The sequence below is a fragment of the Lactuca saligna genome, chromosome 6 (assembly GCF_052625555.1).
Source record: "Lactuca saligna cultivar CGN05327 chromosome 6, ASM5262555v1, whole genome shotgun sequence".
Taxonomy (NCBI): Eukaryota; Viridiplantae; Streptophyta; class Magnoliopsida; order Asterales; family Asteraceae; genus Lactuca; species Lactuca saligna.
In genome coordinates this window covers 48,419,898-48,428,474 of record NC_136422.1, presented here as the reverse complement: position 1 = coordinate 48,428,474, position 8,577 = coordinate 48,419,898, and positions in this window count along the sequence as shown.

Here is an 8,577-nt window from a genome sequence, read left to right as displayed (position 1 = left end):
CCTAAAAGCCTAGATCTCAAACCCTAAAACAAAAGGAACCAACATAACCTAAAAGATCTATGTATGGTTGATTTTTTATCAATATATAAACTTTATGGGACCTTAAGATCCAAAAACTAACATAAATCTTACCTATGCTTCTGGAATTTCTTCAAAGTCCAAGGATTTAATTCCATAAACCAAAAAGGGACTGAAAAACATTAAAAGCAATGCATAAGATGAAACGTTATGAACTTTATGCCTTCTGGAGCCTAAGAATGGTTGTTGAAGCACCCTTTAACAACAACAATTCCTAGTACTAGCTTAAATCATCTTATTTTTCTTCTTTAATCATGTAAAAGCTAATAACACACACTCATTTTCCAAGAACACACACTCACACCTCTTTAGCGTTGTTTTAAGGAAAAAAAAATGCTTATTTGAAAGCAAAACCCGAATCATAATGTTGCTTAAATATGGATCAAGGCCTAAAACTTAGCTTTTGCACCCAAGTAGCACCACATCATGGCCAATACATGACCACACCATGGTCATTAAAAGCATGCATCTTGTTTAGATGACGTGGCCGCTCTGTGGTGAGCTCCATCACCAAGATCCAATCAAACAAAACTCTCTAAAACCTCCAAAATTAGAAATGTTGAACTCCAAGAGAAATACCTAAAAAATAGATGTTACAAAAAGATATTACTAATCTTTAGTTTAAGATCAGAAATTCTATAGAGCGCTCGAATCCCTCAAACCAAGGCTCAGATATCAACTTGAAGCGTCGCAAAAATACTATGTAAAATTTCCATTTTTAAATAGATAGAACCATTCACTAACATATCCAAAAGATCCTAAGAGTAAGAATTCATAGTTTCAAAATGACATCAAGATAAGAAATCATAAAAATAAAAGTGCAGAATCTCTAGTGGATGCAATGAGATCAAGTCGTGATCTTAACCTTACTACCAGAAATACCTGAAATATTGAACTTGAAACTATAAGCACAAAGCTTAGTGAGTTCCCCAAAATACAACATATCATACATATCCACATAACATAACATTATGACCTATTTCAGCTAACGAGTTTGTTTCAACACCTTTGAATGTTGTGATTCTCCCTTAGTCTTACAATCAACTCAGTTGTTGCAGTCCTCCTACAGTCGTTCCTGTTATGGTCCTCCCATATTCATGCAAAAGTCACAAAGACAATCTGGTATACTTCCTACTATAGAGAGAATCCTCACCTCGCAGATTAAAGTAGACTACACCACAACTCATAAGATTGGAAGGCTGGCACTATATGCCACCTAATGTACAACAAAAGGTTAAACCTTATTCCACTATATAAAACTATCAAGTTGACTAAAAGTCAAACCTTCCAATAAGTTAACGGTCAACAGTTAAGGACAATGATCAACCATTACGTCGTGGCCAATCAATAACTGCATTGTGGTAGCAATGCAACACAATAGTCACATATGAAACCACTCGTTGTGTCATGGCGATCCACCCACCATGATGAAGTGGACGCCAAAATTAAGCACTTAACCCTTAATTTCTAGATCTCAAAATCTTAGATCTGATGCCTCTAATGGTCTTAATGGGTAAAGTTTTAAACTTTATCCAATCTCATGTCTGAAAAGCATTTAAATTTTAAGCCTAGTTTCCAAGTGAACCAAAACACAATATTGACCTCAAAAGCATTCATTCAAATCATCTAGGAGTTTCTCAACTCCAAGGATATCTAAGAAAGGGATTCAAAACCACCCAAAATGTGAAAAAAATTTAGATCTAGAAAAAAATGTTAAGATATGAACTTTATACCTCAAATGACTTAGAAATCGGAAGTATATAATGGATCTAATCTATTTATTTGATTCCTTGCATCAGGATGGGGCCCCTTCTTCCTCAATCTTCATAAACAAAGATATTAAGCTAAAAAACAAGTATCGAGCTTAGGTTTTGGCAGGGTTATTTTATCAGAGGATGTGGGCTGCCAAATGAGGCAATCATAGAAGTTAGAGCCTTGCAATAAGGCCAAAGGCGTGATTTCTAGGATTTTGAGAAAGGATCTGATCACACCATGGTAATTAAATGACAATCGCATCATGGCCCAGGTCCTACCATGTTGTGGTGATGGTAAAAATCCCAAAACCACAATGTTACAAAGCATAAGACTTATACCTGAAAACTGGGTGTTATGGAAAACACCAATTTTGCAAGGAAGGAAGACTAAGATTAGTATCTCAAGTAAACAATTTACCATAATCGATAGAATTTGGCCTTGTGACGTCCCTCGAGCAATTCATTTAAGACAAAAACCTAACTATTAGTGAACACATAAATAATGTGTCATTTGACGACCATGTAACCGAGCCACAAGTAGTAAATTTAAGAGTATAGATGATAATGTTTCGCTTTTCAAGATTCAATTTATCATTCATACCAAAAATATCGTAATGAATTTTACCATAAAACTTTCTTTTGTTTTAAACACCTTTTAACATAATATGTTAGTAGAAGACTTGGCTATTTATTTTAAAACCTTTTCAATGCACAACGTTACTTCAAAATTTCAAAAAGCATAATTGCAAATCATTTAAAACAATGTTCAGAATGATAAAACATCAAACGTATCCAAAGTGGTATCATCTGAATAAACATAACTACCTCATAAAGTACCCCTCTCTCCAGTGACAAACTCCTAAGCTACATGCACCAATCATACGATACAAAAGAGAAAAAACACAAGTGGCGTCCCATAATAAGTGAGTACGTAAAGCTTTCACATAAAACATACAAATCCCAAATGGGTCAATCATTTACGATGATGCATAAAAATGAGAAACAAATACCACATATTAAACAACCGCATATCATAATCATTCAATTACACGTTCAACCACATACACGAATAAATGTTCAACATCTCTAACATATATGATCAACAATAATATAAACAATCACAAATCATATAAAGAATTACATCTCATATATAACCAGCCTTTCATTATTTATTCAGCCTTTTATTAAACAATCAGTTATATATCTCGCCTTTTGTTATATAACAACCATTTTGTTATACATTCAACCTTTTGTTATATAACAAAACTTTTGTTATATATTCAACCTTCTATTATTTCTTTCCAACTGTATGATAAACAAGTATCCCTTACTGCTACCTAACCCAAGAGAAATACCATGTTCAATACTTGTATGGACAGCTAGCCGAATGCTATAAGTGGCTCATGACATCCAACCCAAACACACACCCTGAGAATCCACTTTTGCTACTCAGACTCGGCAAATCCCAATCTGGAAACTTTCGCAGACAACACTTTTCCAGACAAGAATTATCAAACTCGACCTAAGACTAAAAATTCATATTATGCCTTGATGAAAGTATCCTTCTACTCAATGTATTGAACTTACTTGAAATTGTCAAGCGCTTATTTAAAAATCATGCATGTCAGGAAATTATCAAATAAAGTAAATGTTTCAAAAATACAACATTAATAATAAGTTATATATATATATATATATATATATATATATATATATATATATATATATATATATATATATATATATATATATATATATATAATTTCCCAGGTGGACCCCTATTCAGTTTTTCAAGCATAAAACAAAATCTGCAACTCCAAATGAACGAATATCAAAATTTCAGGAAACTAGAATCGATTTCCTACAACTTTGTTCTTTTATTGATTATGTTTAATTCGGACCATAATGGCCTTTGTCGCCCTTGTAAGGCAACCCAACAATTATGTCCAACTTTCTAATCTTGAAAAAAAACCACCATAAGCTTCAATGATTAAAACACTAATTTATATCTATGCAACTTTTCATCAAATTAATCTCAATTGAAGTTATTAAGGCATTGCCTGAATACTTTATGGAAAAACCAATGCGTCCAATATACCAAAAACACATTCTTATATCCACCATTCAAAAGTTCATTAAGCACTAAATTAAGGAACATGTTAAGTTGGAATAAAATTTAAAAATAAGTTGTGTGGCTTTAAAGGTTGTTAAATCATACCTTAAGTTATGGTTTTAGGGCAGAAATTACAAGGTAACACAACAAAGAACTGCAAGAACCTTCAATTGATATTTGGCATTTTCTTTGCTAGTCAAACAACCACACTATGAACCATATATTATAAGACTTAGGGGTTGTTTTGATAACCTTATGAATGGACAAAAACTTGTCGTTTATGCAGAAAAATACATAGGAATCCACAAATGTGGAGACACAATAAGTAAGAAATATAACACCGAAAGACGGAAATTCAGTTCATGATTTAAGCCAATTGACGAAGAAATTGAAACAAGAACATAAAATGAAGAAAATCAAAATCTTACCAAGAGTGATGACCAGTTCCTAATCTGAATTGGAACTACAAATCCAAGCTCACAACCCCTCTCTCGTCGACCGAACATACCACAAAAACGATCAATACATGCTTCGTGTAGCCCGCTGCCTTGCTCCTTCCTTAGGGATCATATTTTTATTTCTCTTTGATAATGACACAACACAAAGAGGGATAGAAGAGATGCTTACGTACTACACCAATTGAAACGGATGAGCCTTGAAGTCACATTAAGCACGTTGATCCAATACATGGGAGTTTCAATTCCATTTTTTCAATCAAGTCCCTCCCTTAATATTCATTACACATAATGTACTCTAACCCTAAAGAAGATGACATTCCAAGTTTCTTTTAATGATTTTTTGGTCCCTCAATTCTATTAACATCGTTTTACGACTTGCAATTTACCCTAAAGTCCCTAAAATCAAATTAATTAAATTATATAGCCTTTTTAATTAACAATTAATTGTGTTAAATAATAAATAACACCATTTTTCAAATTTATCTCATTTTAATATCATACAAGACGAAAATTATTTTTGGAAATAATAATTTGAGTACTAGAAACTAACGTCATTGACTGAAGGAAATCCAGATCGTTACATTAAAAAAGTCAACATTTATTGGGATACATCTAGATGGTTACACTAAAAAAGGTCAACCTTTATGTCTCATTTGCTAGGATAACTCTAACACCCACATTTTACGGAGTAAAAATTTAACTTTTATTGGGATAGTTTTGTTCCATTGAATAAGTAAATTTTAATTAGTAAACTAAATAAATAAGAAAAATTATGATTAAAAAAATTAAATATAAAAAATAAACAAGACTAAGCATGTATTAATCTTAATTTTGTGCAAAGCTACAGCTTGTTTACCGTAATCGGCTACAATCTCTCTACGGTGGTAAGCGTCTACATATTTATTGTCAGGGTCGGCCTTACCTTTAAGTTTACTAAGTCGTAGCTTAGGTCCCCCGATTCTAAGGGGACCCTTTAACCCAATTAAGCAATTCTCGATTACTCAATTCTTCTATCTTCATTAGCACGTGCCACAAAAATCATCAGCCCGAGTTCTTCTTCCTTCTCATTCTTTAATTATGTATTCTTAACTGAAACCAATCTTGATTGAATATTAATCTATTTTTGATTAGTCAATTCTTGATCATGTTCTTCTTCCTTTGATTCTCCATTGTTGATTGTTCAAAATCAAAAGTCAAAACTGAAAACCTTCAAGGTTATCAAGAAGACAAGAACTAAAATATGAAATGTTATGTTCTTTTCCTCTTATTCTCCATTGTTGATTATTCTTCCTTGATAAGTCTATTAGGCTTATGTTTGATATGTATACAAGTTTCCAATATGGATTGATTATCAATTAGGGCTAATAGACTATTAGGGTTAACTTTTTGAATTATCCATTGACTAAGAACCTCGGTTTTTTGCATATAGCCCTTAATGGGTAAGAAAAACTAAAAACAAATCATACAATTTTGTTTTGACTTATGCAAGGTGATCTAAGCCAACTTAATCTTGTTTTGGTTTTTATACCATTCTATATCCTTCAATATGATGATATGTTTTCTTTATATCTTGTTTTTTATGCCTTATTTATCCTTATATAACTCAACAATACATCAAGATGGACCCCTTCGTGGGAAGCTGGACCCCTTCCTTCCTACATGCCTTGAAAATATTTTATTTTCTTCTCTTAAGTTTGGCACTTGCTCTCAGCAAGCAAAGCAATCCCATGACTATATATTGTTTATTTTCTTTTATCTTGTTTCCCTAAATACAGTAGCCTACAAAGGAGATGCATATAAAATGCTAAGTAATTAGGAGATGTATATAAAGTGCGACTATGGACTGGATTTGCAAAATGGGTGCTTGTGGACTATTAAAATTGATAAGTCATTTAGATTTTTTAAAGGTTTTAAGGATTATAAGCATTATTACCTAGGTACGTTAATTGTATCTAATATTCTAATTAAAAGTTAACTAACTCAAAATACATATTTAAATAAATGAACATAAGTTAATGTACATAATTATTTAATTAGGTGTTATAAATTGGAAGATGCTAACTTTTAGTTTAAGGTAATAATGTGAATTTATTGATTGTGTTTAGGTCCTCGTTGAAGAGTCAAAGAGATTACAAAGTTACGAGTAGGACAACTTTTACTACAATATAAGGTGAGTACAAAGGGCCCCAAAATTTTGGTACGCTTAGAGCCTTCAAACTGGTTGGGCTACCCCTGTTTATTGTGTTTCTTTTATATTTTCGCTTGTTTTTTCGACTATTTTGGTATTATGACCACTCCCGTTTGATCATCTCTAAATGCCCTAACCACTAGTCTGCTTATTTACGCTATCACCAACATTTATAAGCACTTTAGATTCAAGCTTATGGTTGACAGGTCCAAATACAAACTATGACATCTATTTGTTTTGAATATCTACAATGGTGAAAATTTTAGTGGTAATATGAATGGAAAATCTGTTCCTAATGGTAAAGATGATGAAAATTGGGAATTGATTGACTCTCGTGCTTAGTCTATGTTTTACTCCACTATTGATCACAACTTGCTACAAATAATATCAAGTGCTAATTGTACATCTAATGATTTATTGGATAAACTTGATGATTCTTCATAAATAACAAGATGTCTCTATGCCTCTACTCTAAGACCAATTTTGTAACTCAAAGAAGGGTGCATCTACCAATACCGAATTTTCCATGCTCTAAAGAATCTTGTCGATGACCTTCATGATGTGGACTTGTTCCTCACCGATATAGAGCTTGTCATGCAAATTTTAAGACAACTTCCACCGTAATATCAAAGAATTGTTGATGTTATTACCAACACAAATTCAATTTCATCATTCTTAGAGACAAAGAAGATGTTACTCCTTTATGAAGCTGATTGAAAAAATTCTGAATCAATGCTATGTAGGGAATATTTAGGGTTTATGGTGGAGATCTAGATACTAACTTGGATCGTGATATCACTTTCTAAACTAATATTTCTACCATATGCCTGGGTTGCAAGAAATTCGACCTAGGATAATCTAAGTGGACATTTACGATTCTAGGCACAGAAATCGTAAGCCAATATGCTAGAGGATTCTGTGAAAGTATGATTAAAATGAGAGCTTAACATCATAAGCCCCTTCTGAAGAGGAAGAACTGTTTATATATTAAATGAGATTAAGGTTTCAATAGGGTTGGATCGTCATTAGTGGCTTTGGAAGCAAGTCATGATAATCCGGATTTAATGAGGATTTAGGGTTACCAAAACTAACGAGTTTCGTTAGCTTTACCATAATCACCCTAAATAAATTGATAATCCAGCGGGACCCTAGCTAGGGGCTCTGCCCCTTGGACCCTGCTAAGGGCGCTGCCCCTAAACCCTGCCAAAGAGGCGCTACCCCTTTGGAAACCCCAGACCCAGGGGCGCTGCCCCAGACCCCCGACTAGTCGTCGAACTGGCTTCTAATTTGATCTTATACATGTGTGCACTTCGCACAACCCCGTACATATATTAGAGTTCAAATTATGAAGCACATTAGCTCACATGTTAGTTACAGTTACTTAAAATGACATGGTGACACTAAAATCACCAACATGTTAGAAACATCCTACACCGCTGCATCGAATTTATACTCGGTATCCTCTCAATTAAAAAAAATTCAAAAACCAAATGCAATACAAACTGTAATAATAATCGGGGTGCTTCCAAAGAGGAAGTAATTCTAATTTGACTATTAGTACTAACAATTTTACAGGTCCCCAAGTAAATTAATAATCTCATTTTACGGCCATTTTGGGTTTGGTTTCTACAAATTCGAAAGTTTTTCTGCTACAATGTCGACCTTTCATGATCTCGGGAATCAACAGCTACCTGGCCCAACATCATTTCAACAATATTTTGCATACGACAAACCACATTATGTCCTAATGCATCAAAAATTTTGTTGAAGAACATCTGGTGCATTACAACCAGCTCTGCAGCATCCTATAATGCATTCTAATGGCCCTGTTGGCCCCTTTTATCCGACTTCCTGTTTTTGATGGCCCATGTGGTTTTTCTCAGCCTTCTATGATTTTTTGGAGGTTATGGTACGACTCAACTAGCTACACACCAACCCATAGATCTCCACTTAAAAAAATAAAGGTGTAAGAAAAAATAAAGTGGA